The 20152-nt window shown below is 42.3% G+C and overlaps 1 protein-coding gene across 2 annotated transcripts in view; it reads left to right on the forward strand.

Moving 5' to 3' along the window:
* Window positions 1–20152, forward strand: part of kcng1 (potassium voltage-gated channel, subfamily G, member 1) — a 62895-nt gene that overhangs the window by 31842 nt on the left and 10901 nt on the right. Inside the window, exon 1 of one of the 2 annotated variants that reach the window (XM_034696272.1) lies at window positions 401–536. The exons of the other annotated variant lie outside the window; for it this stretch is intronic. The gene's annotated coding sequence lies outside the window, so the exon portion shown is untranslated. Of the gene's footprint in view, window positions 1–400; window positions 537–20152 lie in introns of those variants that run through there. 2 annotated transcript variants of the gene reach the window in all.

Below are 20152 nucleotides of genomic sequence, written 5' to 3' on the forward strand. Positions count from 1 at the left end.
AGGGTGAGTCTTAACCAGCCTACAGCGGCCCTCCCCTCCTCTCCTCCTCCCCTCCTCCCTTGCTCCCTCCCCTTCAGATGGGTAACCCACCACGCAAACACAAACCTCACCGTGTGAATCCACAATCAAACGAGACTCACATTATTCCTATTTAAAGGTGGAGCGGGAGCAGGGAAGGCTTCTATAGATGGTTGCCATGGATTTCTCTGAAAAGCTTTCGGTTTAATGGCACACCCACTTCTGATGTCAGTGCCGGAGGACGGGGGGAGGAAGGAGTTGACAGAGAGAGGGGGAAGAGGGAGAGAAGAGGGCAAAGGGAATGGAAGGAGGGAGTAAGAGAAGGAAGGAGGGAGGGAGGGAGGGGATGCAGCCTGTTGCTCATGATCACCGAACAGCTTCCTCACACTGCTCAAGCCTGGTTGATGCCTGAGAGGAGACGGAGCCAAAGCGGCACCAGCAGCTTAAATACACATTTCATATTTCATCCACGTGCGCTCTGAGCAATCTGACTTCAGAGGAGGTGATCCAGGAGCAAAGTGAGTAGAACTACCTTAAATATTCATCATGCATCAAACTTGATTTTTTATTGTATCTTAAAGTAGTAGTTGTCACACTTTTCTGAGTTTGTCACACACTGCACAGCGTTTTCTCTCACAGTGAGAACTTGTAAATTAAAAACCCTCTGACGTTTTCGCAGCTTATTTCCCAGAGATGATATGCAGAGATGATTTTGAGTTATTACAGATCTAATCTGTGCAATATTTAAATGCATTTGTGCATCTTTCTAGAATAAACATGAAAAATCACCAATTTTTTATTGTATGCGTCCTTAAATCAGAAAGATTGAGCTGATTTATTGAAATATTCAAATTAAAACCACTTTATTAATCCCTGTAGGAGCATTTGTTGCAGCTTGTATATAAAAGATGTGAAACAAGGCAACAATAAACTACACAAGGCAAGGCAGCTTTATTTGTATAGCACATTTCATACACAAGGGCAACTCAATGTGCTTTACATTAAAACATTAAAAACATTCAGAAAAGCATAAAAGAGCACAATTAAAATGACACATAATAAAACAGAAAAGAAAAGGATAATTAGAAATATATTAAAAGATAAAATTAAAATTTGCATTTAAGGGGCGCTGGTGGCCTAGTGGTCAAAGTGCCCCACATAAAGAGGCTACAGTCCTTGTCGCAGGGGGTCGCCGGTTCGATTCCCGGCCAGTTGACCATGTCCTGCATGTCTTCCACTGCTCTCTACTCCCCACATTTCCTGTCTCTCTTCAGCTGTCCTATCAAATAAAGGCAAAAATATATATAACTTTAAAAAAGTGCATTTAAAGCAAGTTAAAATAAGCTAAAATTGGAAGGCAGTGGCAATTAAAAAGTCTTAATTGTTTTAAAAGAGGTGAGAGTTGGAGCAGACCTGCAGCTTTCAAGGAGTGTGTTCAGATATGTGGTGCATAATGCCTAAACGCTGCTTCACCATGTTTTGTTCTGACTCTAGGAACTGAAAGCAGACCAGTACCTGATGACCTCAGAGGTCGAGATGGTTCATAAAGTAGTAGCAGATCAACAATGTATTTTGGGCTTAAACCATTCAGTGCTTTATAAACCATCAGCAGGATTTTAAAGTCTATTCTCTGACAGACAGGAAGCCAGTGTAGGGATCTAAGAACTAAGAGTGATGTGGTCTACTTTGTTGGTCCTTGTTAGGACTCAAGCAGCAGCATTCTGTATGAGCTGCAGTCGTCTGATGGACTAAAATAGAGCTAAAGTGTGATATGATATCTAAAATGAATACTGATAATGTTTCCCCCACACCCTAAATGTGGTTTAAAGGAGTATCCTCTTCAGTCCGTCTTAAACAGATGCCAGTGATTTGCATGCTGGACACACTGTATACACACCATGGTAACAAGGCAGCAGTTACATTACAGCTTGTTATTATCCGTCAACATCCCTGATATGTTATCACACACACGAGGTCTGCACTGTTTTCTGTGTGCAGCAGGGTTTATTGTTACACGGAGTAAATGTTCAAGTTAGGGTTTTGAATTTGCAGCCACTTTTTTCTCCAAATTGAAAATGAAAATCGATGTGTGAGAGAGAGAGAGAGAGAGAAACTCCTGAATTCGCCGAGAGCCACTTCAAGTCCTCCAGCAGTGAATCACAGCTGAAGTTAACGTTTCAGTGAATCCACAAGAGATCATTTCCAGCACGGCACATGGTCTCGCTGTGAAAACGATGTTAGATCACGGCCCCACGATGTGCTTATGAGTCCACACATCTGCAAAATGCATTCTGCAGGATTTTGGGATCAGTGATATATATGACGGGTAATAGATCATCCTCTCTCCCTCCTCCAGGTAATTGTGACTGTAATGAGATGAACTAATGACTTTTTCCCATTTTAACAGCTAATAGTGGATCTCTGATTCCCTCCCACACACCTAAAAGAGCCCTGCACACTAATTATAAACTGCTATTCCCTTGCGTCTTTCTGTGTAAGGTGTGTAAGGTGTGTGTGTTTTCCTCAAGTGTCATTAGAGCAGATCGAACAGTCAGAATCCCACCAGTGACACTATTTCCCCGAGCTTCAGTGAGTACACAAAGAGATCCTCACTCACCCCGCTCCGATTCAGAACAAATCAAACACAGATTGAGTGACGGATGTGCTCAGAGAGTGTAAGTGGGATAAAGTTCTTCTATTTCTGTGTGCAATCACAGCTTTTTCAGAAGCTGTGAATTTGATCCGTATTTTAATTATAGAGGAGCTCCTTCTTTTGTCCCTGCCGATCTTGGCTTTTATCAATTCACTATGTGCAATGAAACTACCAGTTTCACTTCCAATGCAAGACTCAGAGATGCCTCAATTATCATTTATCACCAGTCACGCAGCAATTCCATGCCAACATTTTAAAATCCTGCAAGAAGTGTGACTATTTGTCTTTTCCATGGTAGAAGCGTAGACAGAAATTATCTGTATTTTGCTCTCCTCAAAGATTACTTCAGAAAGAGAAGAACTGGTTCCATGGAAATGATTACCTAATGACTGATTATTGATTATTCATGACTGTTAGCAAAACATCACTCAGAGCTGGTTAAATGTCAGCAGCCAGTGTTTTACCGTCACTCACTGAGGGCTGGATTTTGTACAAGCTGAAAGTTTAGAAGACAGAATAAAAAAGGAATGATAGAAACAAACAAATGAAACAGTTCAACCCTCCTATTATCCTTGGGGTCAATTTGACCCCATTCAAAAAATAATAGTTGACTTTTTTTATTTTGCTTCACATTTCATGACTTTTCCTAACTTGATTGGGACAACTGATGAAGCATACAACTATCATAATGATACTTTTTCAAAGTGCTGAACACATATTGCACAATTGCTGTTCCTCTGGGGTCAATTTGACCCCAAGCTGTTTTAGCTGTGTAAAACTTGTCTGTCTGTGTGTCTGTGTGTCTGTGTGTGACCTTACCTTAAAGTTTGACCTGATGGTGGCACTCCAGGAAAGGTCATATCATCACCAAAACCAAGAAGGTTCATACTCGTGTGGGCATGAGTGTTGTCAGTAAATTGGAGAAGATTTGTATGCAAACTTTTCAAGATGCATTAATTCTAGTTTAAAAGTTTGACCTGATGGTGGCACTCCAGAAAAGGTCATATCATCACCAAAACCAAGAAGGTTCATACTCGTGTGGGCATGAGTGTTGTCAGTAAATTGGAGAAGATTTGTATGAAAACTTTTCAAGATGCATTAATTTTAATTTAAAAGTTTGGCCTGATGGTGGCACTAGAGGGCATGTCAACTCACTGATAGGTGTCATTATCAAGGGGTTATTTATTTATTCAAGAAATAAAGTGCCTGACACAAAAATTTGGTCAACATTTTTATGTAAATCATTTTCTGGTGGCAAATACCCCTGGGGTCAGATTGACCCAAGGGGTAAAATGTGTTAGTAATATTTGAGGATAATAGGAGGGTTAATATGAAAAAGTACAAAAATATAATTATCAAGTGCTTCATGATTGCAAGACGAAGGGACTGTGAGTTGAGCAGCCGCTAACGTTAACACCTTGCTTATTTTCGTTAGTCATCTTGTGTTCAGTTAGATAAAAAGAGATGACAACATCTCCACCTCTTCCCATCCTACAAAAGTGAAGCTAAAAACCCTCACGATGGGTGCTGCGTTTATGTGCTAGTTACATTATTTGAAGCACAAGTCTGAGCTGAGATTTGCTAATGGTGCAGCAGTACTGATGTCCCTCAGATCAGGAAAGTCAACAGCATGAATTGTTCTTGGTTTAGTCTGATCCGGTTACTCAAAGCTGCAAGTTTAAAGACTTGTGTTGATGTGACACAAACCATGTCACAGAAAAATGTATTCAAGGTGTATTTACATCTTTTGGTTTTACCCGTGTCCCATCTGTTGTGGAGGAGGTGTAGTTAATGACCCGTACTGTAGCATGTGCAGAGGAGCCTTAAATGCTTAGGCCTCACTTTTGGGGCACCGTCATGTCAACCATTTTTTATACAGTCTATAGCTGTGCCCGAAAGTCTTTCTGATGTGCATCGGACTTCCACTAGATCCATGTCCAGTCCGTCTCTGATCCGCTGCGGTCCGTCTCCATGCTCTCTCGTCCGTCAACACCCACTGGTTGTATTTTCAGAGCGCTGCACGGAGCAGGACCGCCAGACAGCTGGAGTCATGTGACCCACGTTTTCCCATGGTAATTTCTGAATCAAGGATCCTCCTCCTCCTCTCCTCATCCATGTTGTCTTTCTGGTCCTCTGAAAACCTCTGACCTGGCTCCGCTTATCATGATGGTTTATAGAAACGTACTGTATTAATCATGGGGGAAATTCGATTTTTCCTCTTTTGTGATTTTTTTGGTCATGCTGCACAAACAATTTGGTGTATACATTTAATTTTTATGCACAAACATGCAGTGGACATGCACTTAGGAGAGATGTCAGAGTGAGGATGCTGCCATCAACCAGCAGTTGGGGGTCCGGTGCCTTGCACAAGGGCACATCAGCAGTGCCCAGGCAAGTGAACTAGCACCTCTCCAGCCACCAGTCCACTTGCCAAACTTCGTCCATACTGGGACTCGAACTGGCAACCTTCCAGTTAGCAAGCCAAGTCCCTATGGACTGAGCTACTGCTGCCCCTGCTGGTTATTGTAGATAAGTCAAGTGAAATACGATCTGGTGATAACACAGAGTGTTTTATTCTGAAAATTAACCGGATGTTTTCATTTTGTTTTGGTGAAACCTGACTTCCTGTCCCGCTCCATCTGCTCTGTTGAGATTGATGCGTCGTGCTCCGGCATCCGGCAAGAATAGAAGTCTTGCGTATCTGATCCAGAGGACTTTGACCTGCCGGATCAGAGACGCAGCCAGAACGCAACGGAGCGGATCCAGTGGAAGTTAACACATTGACTAGAATAGAAACCTATTGGATCTGGTGGAATTTGGCTGTTAGTGTGCCAGTAAAGACATACGGCTCAGTAGCTGGGATTCTGTCGGCTTTCACGACCACGCAGCATTAGTCAAATAGCTTGCATGAGTTAGCTATATGTATATTTTTAGCACCCTAAAATCTAAGGGATTCTCACCAAATACCCCAGTCTAGGTTTGAGGATCAGTGTTAGGGACAAATTGTTTCAGAGTGTCTCTAAAAGCGACCCTAAAACACTCGTCACTTGCACCTTGTTCATATTTCACAGCTGACACATTCAGTGACAGGAAAGCTGTAATTTTCTTCTCTAAACGCTGACATATTAAGTTCTTCCCATCAAGCCAAATATCTTATTTCCTCTGTCTTCATGTAACCTCACATCCATCAGGCCCGGACACAGAAAGCCCTGTGTGCCTGTTTTTCTGCTCCATTTATTCCATCTCATCAGCTAGAGCACTTTTTCTCTCTCTCAGTGTAACACTGTGAAGACTGGCGGGTTCCTCTCCCTTGTCTCTCTTTGACGGGTCATCGCGTGTACCTCCTGTCACCTCTACCTCTCGGGGACCTGCACCGAGTTTGAAACACTCGATCTGGAGTGACAGAAAGACGGACAGGTCCTCACAGGTATGAGGCCGAGGCTGTCGGCACACATGCAAGCGTCCTCCCAGACAGACGCTTTTATCAGCTGCCCCCTGAAAAGGAAATCGTTGTTGTAAAGGATATTGTTTACACGGCTGAAAGAGATTAGGTGCTCAGATGAGTGTCGCTCCTGCAGGAAAACAGGCATCAGATGAGGGAAAGTGAGTGTTAGTTGATGCACACACAGACAATGCAGAGATGTTAATGTTATGCAATCTTTATATAATCAAGTTAGTGGAGCACTCACAAAACGGTGAGAGCGTACAACCATCCTCTCAGGCTGGAGAGAGCAAACTGAATCTTGGATGAAAAATAACAATGACTTTTCAGTCCTTCCAGGAAGTTGTGATTTCGCGATCGCAACTATCAACGCGAATTCAACCAATCAGCGTGATTTTTGCGCTGCCTTGCAATTTTACACAATCACTGCAACTTTGACCAATCACCTTAACCTCAGCCCCTGTACGTCATCGGTTTCATCATCAATTTAACTTCAATCAGGAGAGACACAATGTGAATATTAAAGGTTATTTATTACAACTGAATGAATGATGAAACTTGACAGAAATCTTTGGCATAAGGACTCTATGGGGATAATGTTGTGAGCGTAGGATGTGTGAATTTGGCAGCTGAAGAAATCCCCCTAGAGTCCACACACTGGTGGTGGTGGTTGATGAATCCTAGGAGTTGAAGACTTGCAGAGACCAGGTGGAGATGGGGAGGTGGAGGGGTGCGCACCATCAATGCAAGAAGGAACTAGCAGGAGAGAGAGACACATTTAAAAAGACAGCAGAAAGTTGATAGGTTGACGATATGGGCGTGCCACTGAGCTATTGGATGACGCCGCTGCTGATTAACCAATGACAGCTCTGAGGCTTGCAGCTGGAAGCGGGTGAGCTATTGAACGAGGGAGAGGAGAGTTAAACAACTGCTGTGATTGCTTTATAGCCTTCCTGTCTGAATTTTCGCTAGAGCTACATTCTCTTGGAACATAAACGCAAGTCCTCACTTGATCGGCACTTTTCAAAACACGTACAGAGAACGGGTGAAAGAGGGGACAGCAGGCAGGACAAGTGACCATGACAACGTTGTTATTTATAGATACTAGAGTTATTATCTGAGGGGCTCAGAAGGCACAATGGTAACAAAGTTGTCCATTGAAGAGGAACATATTTTTTTTTAGCACTGTAACGTAGCGTTATAAAATATTAGCGTCATCATATTTCCTATTCAAACATGACATCGCTGTTAAGAAAATAGCTCACTGTTGACGTTAATGTTAGCAGCTAACTAGCCAATTAGCTTACCGAGGCGGCTGTCCTTCTTCATCAGAAATTGAATCAGCCACGACGTGCTTCCTTTTCAGATGCTCGTGCATCGCCACCGTACTACCATGGATGGCAAGTTCTTTGCATTGCACATTCTTCTCTTTTATTTTGGAAACATGCTCCCAAACTTTTGAGCTCCTTAGCTGGCTAGCCATGATACTGTTTGGGCATAACTTTTCTGGTGACATCACGGTTGACCCCGATTACCACTACTGCGCATGTGCATCAAGGACAGATCGGCAGACAAGACAGAGGAAGGTACAGCGGCAGTTTCAAGAGAAAAACAAAGATTCAAAAAGTAAATTATTAAATAAGTCGTCAACAATCAAAATCGTTGACGACTAGTCAAATAGTTGACTAATCTTGGCAGCCCTATTGGTCACCTACCTGCAGCAGGTGTGCTTTATGAACCAGCTCTCCCCGCCTCCATGCATCTGTCTCATCTTCATTAATGATTTTTACCCCACGGTGTGCGTTAGTGACAAAGACACAACCGGAGGACATCTGTTTACTATTTGAGGTATGACGTTGTTGCCGCCATTACCATAAAAAGCTCAGCGTCTACAGCTTGAGTTATTCCAGTTTGGTGAAACATCAGACACATTTAGTAAGTTTTGATCAACTCATTGTTGAAAGATTCAGATGCATTTCAGAGTGCCATGAACTGACTGTCTGTGCCTCTGTCACTGCAGGTACATTCAAGGACCGTCGTAAATGTGCAATTCAGTCCTTTCATGGCATTTTTCTGTGAATCAAGATAATCAAAATACAGTCACAGTGGCCACATCAAGAATGTTTTCTAAAAACAACTGTAATTTAGCGTATTTACTTGCCCCTGAGATGTTATTGAGGGTTAGGGTTAGGGAAAGAAGCACCAAAAAAATTGCAACTTTCACTGCAAAAAGCTGTCGCAAAATCAGGCTTTTTGGGCCGCAACCATCACAAAAGAAAACCCTGCGAAATCCTGGAGGGACTGACTTTTAGCATAAAGCTGCAAACTTGAGGTGTTTGTGGAATAACTAAATATTGTGTGCCGCAGGTTGTTAGTGGAGAGGCATAATGTGGAGCAGTGACGCAGAAATGTGGGGATTTGGTGGACCGGCTCGGAACCCGTCTGGGAGATCAAGTGAGACAGAAGACAGGCTGGGAAATAAACTGCAAACAGAAAATGACGGAGGTGTGATTCTTCTCATTTGCTCATTGTTAGAGAGAGATTTCACTCAAAACAAACTTGATTGGCATCTCAGAGGGATGCTCTCTTTTTTAGATAACATGAGAGGAGATGAGTGGAGGAGACGGTTAGATGGATGCATTACTTCGTTACTTGTGCGTGGGTTGCTGTTGAAATCAAACGGTCGAGTGAACATAAAATAAACAGCCATTAGTGCTTACAAAGCTCATTATTGCAGCGTGTCATCTCAGCAGAATACTTCATGTACCTCAGAAACACAGAACAGCACATCGCGGTGCACCACACGCTGAGTTAGGGAGACAGTTATCATCCTCCAGCTATAACTTCTTCTTCCTCCTGTATGCATTTAAACCGCCCACTTACATCCAGAAGCAAACACTTTTGTTTACAACTTTCCCCGCTGGCATTAGGAAACGGGAAGGTCCTCTGAGGCCGAGCTGCTGCTCCCGGCATGCCCGATCATTTCTGCATTAAACCAGATTTCAGAGGGAGAAAGTGGAGTCCAGGCAGCTCTTGTGGTTTCGAGTCCATTTCTGGAGCCTCTTATAGTCCATTAGAGGAGAGCGAGCTGTTAGGGGAATAGGAAGAGAATTGGTTGTTGGGGAGCATAAAGGGACATCATGTGGTCTGAATGGTCATTTAGAGCGAGAGAAAGAGAGCAGCATGGAGTCCATTTTTATTTGAAGCATTTTGATAAAGAACATTATGTTGCAAAGGAACATTATTGCCGGGCCAATGAGAATAAAAATCAGGAGAGTGAGCGTAGGCTCTGCTCTCTGCAGCCACCACCAAAAGGTTAACAGCTGTTAGACGTGTTTGGCTTCAGTTAAAGGTCTCTGAGGTTCAGATTTACAAACTGATCACTCTGTTAATTATCATGTTTGTATTTAGTTGAATTGCAAATCCTTTTTTTCTTAGACAGATTGGGAAAATGTGTCCAATTCTTTTTTTGTTTTGTTTTTTTGTATTCACATTTAACATTATACCATAGACTGTATAAAGAAATGGATGTAGTATCCATGACGTCACCCATCTGTTCCTTAGCGCTGTTTTGAAACCAATCAACGGCGGCAGCCATATTGGAAATGCAGAACTAAACCAGGCATATTGTGACCAAGCGGCAAACTCCGGTCTCAAACGATGAAGCCAATGCGGAAGTGATATAAACTGCAATACATCAAAAATCCGCTTGAGGCTGGCTGCAGAAACACCGGAAACCACATAGATATGAATGGGAAAAAGACGATCTTTGCAGCATTAATAAACATGTTTACAGCCTGGTTCAAAAAACGGCTTGGCCCTACAACGCTAATCTCTCTAATGGCACACACTGTACGGGGGGTGAATTTTTTTCTAACGTGACGGTTAAGAAGATATTAAGATTATGAGTTTTGCCCAAATAAGGACATGACTGACGTGACTCCCGGTCAGGAACACACAGCCATTGGCTAAGAGACTCACACTACGTCACACTCTGCCTAGTTGAGTTCCGCATTACCAATATGGCTGCTGCCGTCGATTTGCTTCAAAACAGCTCTCAGGAACAGATGGGTGACGTCACGGATACTACGTCCATATTTTATACAGTCTATGATTGTGACGTAAAGAGGCGGAGTTTGAGCCTCTTAGCCAACAGCTACATGTTCCCAACCAGGAGTCCAGTCAGTCATGTCCTTATTTGGGCAAAAACTTGTAATCTTAATATCTTTTGAACCGTTGTGTTAGAAATAAATTCACCCTCCGTACAGTGAATGCTGATAGAGAGATTAGCTACGTAGACCGAAGCTGTTTTTTGAACCAGGCTGTAAACGTTTATTAATACTTCAAAGATCGTCTATTTTGAATGGGTGTGTATGTGGTTTCCGGTGTTTCTGCAGCCAGCCTCAAGTGGACGCTCAATGAACTGCAGTTTTTAACACTTCCGCATGGGCTTCATAGTTTGAGACCGGAGGTTGCTGCTTGCATTATACACATGAACACCAAAACAAACAAACGAACAAACAATAAAGCACTAAAACACAGGGGACAATTAAATTAACAATAGTACAACAAACAAACAAAAACAAGATCAACAAACAGAACAAAACAAAAAAAAAGCCTCGATAATTTCATAATTTTTCTTCTTTAAATAAATGTTAGCTGTTAACCCTCCTACCGTTTCTCTGGAACAGCAATAATGTTCCTGGGTCTATTTGACCTGGGGCATATTCAATTATCCAAAAGTGTCAGAACCCCCAAAAAATCCTGATACACATTTGTTGTAATCTAATTTTTAATTCCATTACTAACCATTTAAATCAAGATTTAGTCCATTGGTGTTCTTTATTTCATTAAAATCCATGTTAAAACTTTTTTTAATGCACATTGGAAAGCCTTAAATATAAATACAATAATTTTATTTGATTTTAATTTTTTTAATTTTTTTATTTTTATGAAGTGATGTTGATAAATCAACACGATTCCTCTTCTGTCACATGCTGCCCAGATTTTCATGCTGCATTTAGCTGGTTTGGAAGAGATATACTGCCTAAAATAGACTTTAAAAGGGTCAATTTGACCCGCAACATAACAGGAGGGTTAAAAAAACAATCAAAACAACCTAAAATCTTAATGGCAAATCCAATGTTGCACTGCTCTAACAAGTACATCCTAATTATGCTATTTATTAATTAATGTATTTATCTTTATTCATCACCGCCTCAGTGCCCATTCTGACTGTTTGTATATTTCAATATGCAGAAATGCATCCATGAATATCAGTCATTAATAAATCAGTTATTCTAATCTCCTCAGTTATTAAGTGTGCATGATGGATACATTAAAACAACTAAATCCTCCAAGCTGAATATGAATGTAGAAACACAAACGATAACCTTTCTTAAACTTCTTAAAGGCTCCAGGACATCTGAGAGAATCTGACCTCCCAGTGTTCCTGATCATTACGAAGCTCATTAAAATCCTGTAAATCCATATTTCTGACGGTGAAGCTCTCTGTGCAGACTCTCGAGTGGAGCGCTGTGGGAAGCGCATGCACAATGCAGTCAGGCAGCTGAGACTCACAACCCTGTGAGTCACCAGGCAATCTGGAGAACATGCCCTGTGGCTGAGCTGTGATCACGCTGGCACAGAGAGAGGCCAGACCTCAGCCGATCTGGTAGGGAGAACAGCCTCCTCTGTCTTTGCTGCGTTTCATCTCTCTCTCTCTCCGAGATAGACTCGGTCCCCCCCAGAGGAAGCATCTGAGGCTCAACAGAGCGCAGGAAAGAAAAACACATGTTTCAAACAACAGCATCAGTGACTGTGGAGAGGAGAGAACACAATGGCTTTTAAAGGCAAAGTGAGAAATCAAACAGCCTCGAGGGGTTAAGTGTGATTTAATCTGGTAGGAGAGCGGCGTAGGCCTGTGCATATCCACACTGATGATGCTCTGTAGGCGTATCGATAACCTCCACCACATGGAGGGGGAATGTGAGAACTTAAGGCTCTGTAGCAGCAACAAGGAGGGAATGATGGTTTCATTCTTGTGCTCTGGTTTTGTAAAACTGTTGAATTGAATATAAAGAAATGTATTGAAGTATGGGAAATATGCTGGGATAGGAGGATCCATTGGACACAAATGTAGTGGATTATTTTGTATGTAATGATACAGTTCATCAGACAAAAAGCTTAAAGATGTCTTCCTGAACTTGGAGGATATTTAAAGGTACAATATTTTGATAAAGGACTATTTAGGCGTCAGATTCTAGATTGATACGCTCCCTCGCTCACCCCTCATGTCGGTGACCTTGAAGGACAAGAAGCTCCTGTGATGCATGATAAGTATGATTCTCTATTTGTCAAGCTTTTATCAGTCAATACAAATTCGCCTTCACACAACAGCATCCACTCTCTCCTCTTGTACAAAATTTAGAGTAGCAAGAATAACCTCTTTTTGTGTCAAACTTTGACCCTTAATATTAGCCTGCAGGAATTTTGTTACTACAGCCTTTCGACTGGAACTGGAAAGCTCTTTGTATCATCATACAGTTTGAACTCAAAGGACTCACTTAAAGCTGGGGTTGGTAGTCTCGGTAAACTAGCATGAATTTGAATGTAGCTTTTCCTCATGACTCCGTCTAACCCCTCCCCTCCTCCCTCAGAGCTCCTCCAAAACGACACCCCCCCCCCCCCGCTCACATGCACGAGCGCCGCTGATTCTCGACCATATGATGTGACTAATTCAAAACCGGTCCTCACCAAAACATTCTCATAGTGAAAGTTAAAAACACAAACAAACATGGCTGCTGTTAGCACTTACAACTGTCATGCTAGCATTATCCAGTTGTACCAGTGACACGATATCAGGAGAAAAGTTATAACACATATATAATACTGTAACAGCTCTACTGTTTGTTAAACGTGTTCAGTGTAGATGCTCTTAATTCCTACAGTGTTGACGGTCAGTGAAGGCATCAGGAGAGGTGTAGAGTGTGTGAGCGGGAGAGAGGAGAGACAAGAGGAGAAGTTCTTCATTCATTCAAACATTGATTGTTGTTTTGTTGGTTGGCGTGATCACGGCCGTCAGTGACCGGTTAGTAAAGATCAACGTGTTCACGAATCGGCTCGTCATCACTACAGCGTCCAGACAGACGCTACAATAAATATATATTTTCTGTAGGACTTACTGAACGTCATTAATTATTCTGCTTGTTGGTGAGAGCTTTTTAGACTCTGATCCAGACTACAGTCCTGAGCAAAGCACCTCATCAGGTCAGAGGGGACAGGCCTAAGGACGAGAGAGAGGGGCAATAAATAGAGTCAGGGGAAGTAGAGGCAGGAGACGGGGACTCGGAGGAGTGAACGCTGGGGAAATGTACGCGCAGGAGGAGGGCAGAACGACTGGACGGGATTTGAATGGTTTAAAATTTGGGGAGCCAAAAAACGGTGATTGGTTGGTGTTTTCCCAGGTTTACTCCGGCTGTAGATAGCAGTTTTTTTCACTCTTTTTTAAGAACACATCATGTATTGATTGCCATCAGGACATAAAGATCATTTTAACCAGTATGACAAAAAGTGTATCTAAATCTGATTACCAACCCCAGCTTTAATGAAAAACACATTTCTACTTCCCATTACATATAAACTGTAGTCTATTCTGAGAATGTGAAAGCATATAAAGCCTCTGCATTGTTGTAGCCCACCTGCTGGGAATACATAGGTTTTCTGAGGCAATTTGAACTGGCTCCTGTGGTGACGTAACAACAGGAGCGAATTGCAGAGGCATGGAAGCAAAACCACTTACACTTCCACCCCTCGAGCCATTTCGCTTGCTCCTTGGTGTTTTCATGTCAGTGTTTCAGAGTCAAGTTACAAAGGAGAAGCAAGAAATGGGATTAAAACTCAAGTTGGGATCAGATTCTGGATACATATTCAATTCAATTCAATTTGCTTTATTGGCATGAATAAAAAAAAACATGTTGTTGCCAAAGCACATAAGATTAATACACATACATTACATATATATTCATTATATATTATATATATTACATATTTTATACGCATTAATGAACGATGGTGTCACCCATACAGCATATCCACTTGATGCAGTATGCTCATCAAACATTCACCTAAAATCAAATATTATGGGATGGTGCGTCCCTCAGGCTGTGACAGGCAGACACATATTTAGCAGTATATCATATGTGTAGTGTTCCAGCGTGAGTTCTTCTGGAGCGCTCGCCGTGTTTGTCTTGATGTTTTTCCGCCTCTGCATTTGTCTGCGTCTATGCACCAAGCAGCAACCTTCAGTCTTAAAATACTAAGCCCATGCTGAAGTGTTATAAACTGCAGTTCCTCGAGCGTCCGCTTGAGGCTGGCTGCAGAAACGCCAGAAACCACATACACACCCATTCAAAAAAGACGATCTTTAAAGCAGAAATAAACATGTTTACAGCCTGGTACAAAAAACGCTTTAAGTCTGAGTAGCTCATTTCTCTATCTAATGTCGTCCAAGCTAGTGTGAGGTAAAGAGGCGGGCCTTTAGCCTTTTCGCTAACAGCTACAGTGTTCCCGCCTATCAATCAAGTCAGGCATTAATTATATAGTCTATGGCAAGGGTTCCCAAAGTATGGGTCAGGACCAAGCGTGCCGGACACGGCCCTGGTGGTGAGGCTTTCAGCAGTGTCTGCCCCCTGGTGGCTGGCTGCAGTATAGGTCAAAAAATCTGTCTCCTCCATTCATTTGAATGGGGGAGCAGTCAAACTTTAAAAAATAAATACACGTCGTACGAATGTTTCTCACATCTGTATGCTGTGGTGATATGTAGTTAGTATTTGAGTGTTTTGTGTCCAAGGCCTAGACTGTAAAAAATATGGACGTAGTATCCCTGACGTCACCCATCTGTTTCTGAACGCTGTTTTGAAGCCAATGGGAGCGGCAGCCATATTGCTTCTGTCGAGCCAGTGTGACGTAAAGAGGCGGGCTTTGAGCCTCCTAGCCAACAGCTGCAGTGTTCCTGCAGGCAGCTGAGCCTCTCATTGGAAGACTAGTAATCTCAATAACTTCGAAATTGCCGAATTAGAAAAAAATTCACCCCCCTCACAGTGAGAGGACATCGAGAAATTAGCTATTCAGACTACACTCGTCTTTTGTACCAGGCTGTAAACATGTTTATTAATGCTGCAAAGATCGTCTTTTTCCCATTCATGTGTATGTGACTTCCGGTACTTCCGGAGCCAGCCTCAAGCGGATCCTCGATGAACTGCAGCTTCTAACACTTCCGCATTGACTCATATTTTTAGACCGGAGGTTGCCGCTTGGTCAGGACCAAGCGTGCCGGACACGGCCCTGGTGGTGAGGCTTTCAGCAGTGTGTCTGCCCCCTGGTGGCTGGCTGCAGTATAGGTAAAAAAATCTGTCTCCTCCATTCATTTGAATGGGGGAGCAGTCAAACTTTAAAAAAGAAATACACGTCGTACGAATGTTTCTCACATCCGTATGCTGTGGTTATATGTAGTTAGTATTTGACTGTTTTGTGTCCAAGGCCTCTTTTTTCTGAAAACTTTCTTTTTCGTTAGTTATTAGAGTTTAAAAAACGGGGTTTTACTTCCTGTTTCCTTTGATTCACAGCCGCCATAGAGTGAAACTTCAAAGGACACACAGCGTCTTGTGACGTCACGCTGTAGGGCGGAGCTTATTACAGTGGCTTTAGAGGTTCTGGCTGCACAATGGCTGCACCCAGGAGAGGGATTTGTTGGCTTCAGAACAGTACAACGGGAAGAGGCGGAGCAACGCTGTCCATTTTATTTACAGTCTATGGTCAGGACCCCCTGGGGGTTCGTGAGATGCCTTCCAGAATGTTTTGTTTTTTTTACAAATTATCTTCAATTTGTACATTTTACCTATTATAGTAAAAAAAATATCGACAAAAATAGTAGCTAAACATGAAATAAAACCTTGAAAATAGAAAATGTAATGAGTTTTCTGCCTTTCTTTTTGCTAGATGACTCCTAAGATTAGAGTTAGTGAAGAGTTCATTATCAAAAGCATCAGCAGCAGCAGCAGGTTAATTCATAACGGCACAGGAAACACAGACACATGCTCATATAGGTAGAGTTATTTTCTCCAGACCAGCTAAATGAAGCCACATTAAATCACTGTGAGGGACAGTGGGGGTTGCATGCTGAAGTTTGGCAACCCTTTGGTCTATGGTATGCACCAGTTTCACCTCAGCCAACAATTAGGCAACCAATCAGGCCAGCGCCTCATTCTCATAGCATCCTCGCCCACTCAGATCATTGCATGGATAATGAGGCTGGAAACTGAGAGGCTGCAGATCCACCACAGAGGCTCGATCTGTGTTCAAAACCTTGGTTTAAACAGCTTAGAATACCATTATATGTGACTTTAGAAATGTAAAAAGGGGGGCAAAGTTACTTCCATTTAATTCAAACTTTATCTCAGACTCAGTCCGTATAAAAGACAAGATAATGCATCCAATATCAAATACCTTAATCTTCCCTTAGAGCTATTTCACATATGAATCATCTAATAATGCAAAATAGGAGTAGTGGAGGTTAACACAGCCGTGCTGAATGTTGGAGTTGTAGTAAAAGAGCTCTAGTTGCTCTAATTTCATGGGTGGAATCTGTTGCTGACTGTAATCAGCGGCTCACAGAGGCTGACAGTGCAGGTGCCTAATAACCGTTCAGTGACACATTCACATCCCCGTTTTAGAAGCCGGGGCCTCCTTCCTGACCCAGAAGTGGTGGTGCAGCAAATCCAGGCAGTGACATTCTAATTCCTGACTGCCTCCATAATAACTGTAATTGATTAAATTAGTTTGGACACAGGCCACGAGGTCGGCGCTGCACCGGTGACATCCAGTAAACAGTTTCTCCTTCCTCCTCTCTCCTGTTGACAATATTCTTCTTTCTCTTTCTTCCTGTTGCTCTGCAGTGTTCTGTCTGGTTGTGCTTTCAAAAGATCTCAATGCCAGGAAGTAGAAGGAGAAATATTGGTGTTATTGCATGTTTGCTCTCAGTAGAATCTGTCTAACAGTGTGTTTGCAAGCCAGAGCACACATCTGCACCCAACTGAAATTAGCCTGTCTTAAAATCCAGCAAATTCATCCATTAATGAGATTCAAACGACTCACACAGACAGATTTTTGTTGCGTGTAGATGGTTTTAAAGCAGTTCTATCAGTGCATTATCTTCCAAATAGATAACATCAGGCTGTTCTTTATGGCTCCCAGGCTGCTGTGGGTAACAGATGTTTGTGCACGCAGTTAGGAGTGAAATGTTTATCCCTCGATGCCTGCTGTAACTACATCACTGATGGTGTCTAATGATGCATAAATGACAGATTCATGCTGCTTAGATGAAGGCTCAGACATGCAGTTTGCGCATAAAGGTTAATGCTGTTTAATTAATTTAATTTTCTGTCAGTGCTCTTGTGGGAAGTTTGATGCAGGAGACACACAGAACTGTTAAAGCAATCTGTCTCCTATTCTAATTTATTTAACCTTTATTCAGAAGGGTAATCTCGTTTGGACACAGCTGGGTCTCATTTTCAGGAGACCTGGTCAATACATCCGCGTGTTAGGAACAGACAGAGCATCCAATCGAATGATGAGAAGAGCAAATATCACAGAATGAAGAAGTGCAAACATGGAGAGGAGGTCAGATTCATGAAATGAACATCTGCACAGTTGGGTTTTGGCTTTTGCTAAGTGGAGAGTCAGAATTTGGGTCTAACATTCTAATCTTAGCTTTGCTTTCCTGCCAATTGCTAAATATCAACACTTATGCCTCCAAATATATCAATTATGGAGCTATAAAGCTTAGCATAAAGACTGAAAGCAGGTGGAGACAGTTAGCCTGATCCTCCCAGAAGTTCCTAATTTATTTCCTTGTCAATTTTCTTCATCTTGCTGCCACAAGGTGCCACTCTGGCTTCTTTTCTTCCTCTTATTTCAGGTGTTTTAATAAGAGCCTCACGGTGGTGTGGTTGTTGGAGCTGTTGTCTCACAGCGAGAAGGTTCTTGATTTGTATATCCAGCTGGACAGGAGCCTTTTTGGAGTTATGGAGTTTGCATGTTCTCGCCTGTGCATGCATGGATTTCCTCCAGGTACTACAGCTTCCTCCCACAGTCACCCGTGATAGGCTGGCGACCTGTCCTGGGTGTAGACCTGGGAAAGGCTTGAGCCCCCACTGTGAGACCTGAATGGGAAACGTTGTATAGATAATGGATGATCCTTTAAGAAGCTAAGCGAGATATCCAGCTGCAGCCCTGTTAGTTTCACAAATAGCAGCAGTATCGTTCCTCTAATGGAACTGAAAACTCCTGAAAATGTCCCACGTTTTTTTTAAGGGTAGGCTTCATGTGTGAACGCTAGCAGACAGATTTTCCTGCCAGCCCTCCTAGTAAGATTTCTGTGTGAGGTCCAGGTGATGGTGGGTGTGAGAAAGCAGCAGGAAATATTCAGGAAAATTACCCTCAATTAGGGGTGATGACATTTCCAGTAGATCATGCAACCAATGAGAAGTACAACATGTGAAAGGATGGATAAAAACATCCAGGGATGAAGGAGAATCATATCTAATTTGAGGGTGTTACCTTTGCAGCTCCATGGCATATATACCGATGTAAACAACACTACTGTTTTGGCTTGTTTTGTGCTGGTAACTAGCAGTCCAGGCCGCTATCAATAATGTGCAGGGGAGACAAGTTGCCTTGCGAACTGGGTCACTTGTATCGTCACACACACCATGAGAACATGTACACCTTCTTCTTCTTCTTCTTCTTCAACTTCAACTTCAACTTCTTCTTCTTCTTCTTCTACTTCTTCTTCAACTTCTTCAACTTCAACTTCTTCTTCTTCAACTTCAACTTCAACTTCTTCTTCTTCAACTTCAACTTCTTCTTCTTCAACTTCTTCAACTTCAACTTCTTCTTCTTCTTCTTCTTCAACTTCTTCTTCTTCAACTTCAACTTCTTCTTCTTCAACTTCAACTTCTTCTTCTTCAACTTCTTCTTCTTCAACTTCTTCTTCTTCAACTTCAACTTCTTCTTCTTCTTCTTCTTCAACTTCTTCTTCTTCAACTTCAACTTCTTCTTCTTCAACTTCAACTTCTTCAACTTCAACTTCTTCTTCAACTTCAACTTCTTCTTCTTCAACTTCAACTTCTTCTTCTTCAACTTCTTCTTCTTCAACTTCTTCTTCTTCAACTTCCTCTTCTACAACTTCCTCTTGTACAACTTCCTCTTCTACTGTTTCTTTTCCTACCAAGCAGCCACCTCTGGTCTCAAAATATGAAGCCCATGTGGAAGTGTTATAAACTGCAATTCATCGAGCATCCACTTGAGGCTGGCTGCAGAAACACCAGAAACCACATACACACCCATTTAAAGAAGGTGATCTTTGCAACAGAAATAAACATGTTTACAGCCTGGTACAAAAACGGCTTGGCTCTACGTAGCTAATTGCTCTATCAGCACACACTGTACGGGGGGTGAATTCAGAATATATTAAGATTACAAGTTTTTCCCCAAATAAGGACATGACTGACTTGACTGACAGGTGGGAACACATAGCTGTTAGCTAGGAGTCTCAAACTTCGCCTCTTTACCTCACACTAAGTTAGGCTGAGTTCAGCATTTCCAATATGGCTGCCACCGCCGACTGGCTTCAGAACAGTGCTCAGGAACAGATGGGTGACGTCACGGATACTACGTCCATTATTTATACAGTCTATGTTTCCTATATGTTTACTAAATTACCCACAAGCCACCACACTTAAAGGAGCAGGCCCAGGCCGGCAACAAGGGTATCATAGATGTCAGCTCATCTTTCTGCATTTTCTTAGCATTCATGTTAATGCAAAAACTATCATCATGGAGAAGGTCTGTGTTGCTTTGTCTGCCATGATGCTGTGAACTCTGCAGCTTTCATAGCATGCTTTCACTGTCTTGTCCGGCCTCCTGAAGCAATATATTTACTGTCACTAATTTAGTTTCTGCAGAGAGTATTTAGTGAA

This window comes from Notolabrus celidotus, chromosome 11, assembly GCF_009762535.1.
Source record: "Notolabrus celidotus isolate fNotCel1 chromosome 11, fNotCel1.pri, whole genome shotgun sequence".
Lineage (NCBI taxonomy): Eukaryota > Metazoa > Chordata > Actinopteri > Labriformes > Labridae > Notolabrus > Notolabrus celidotus.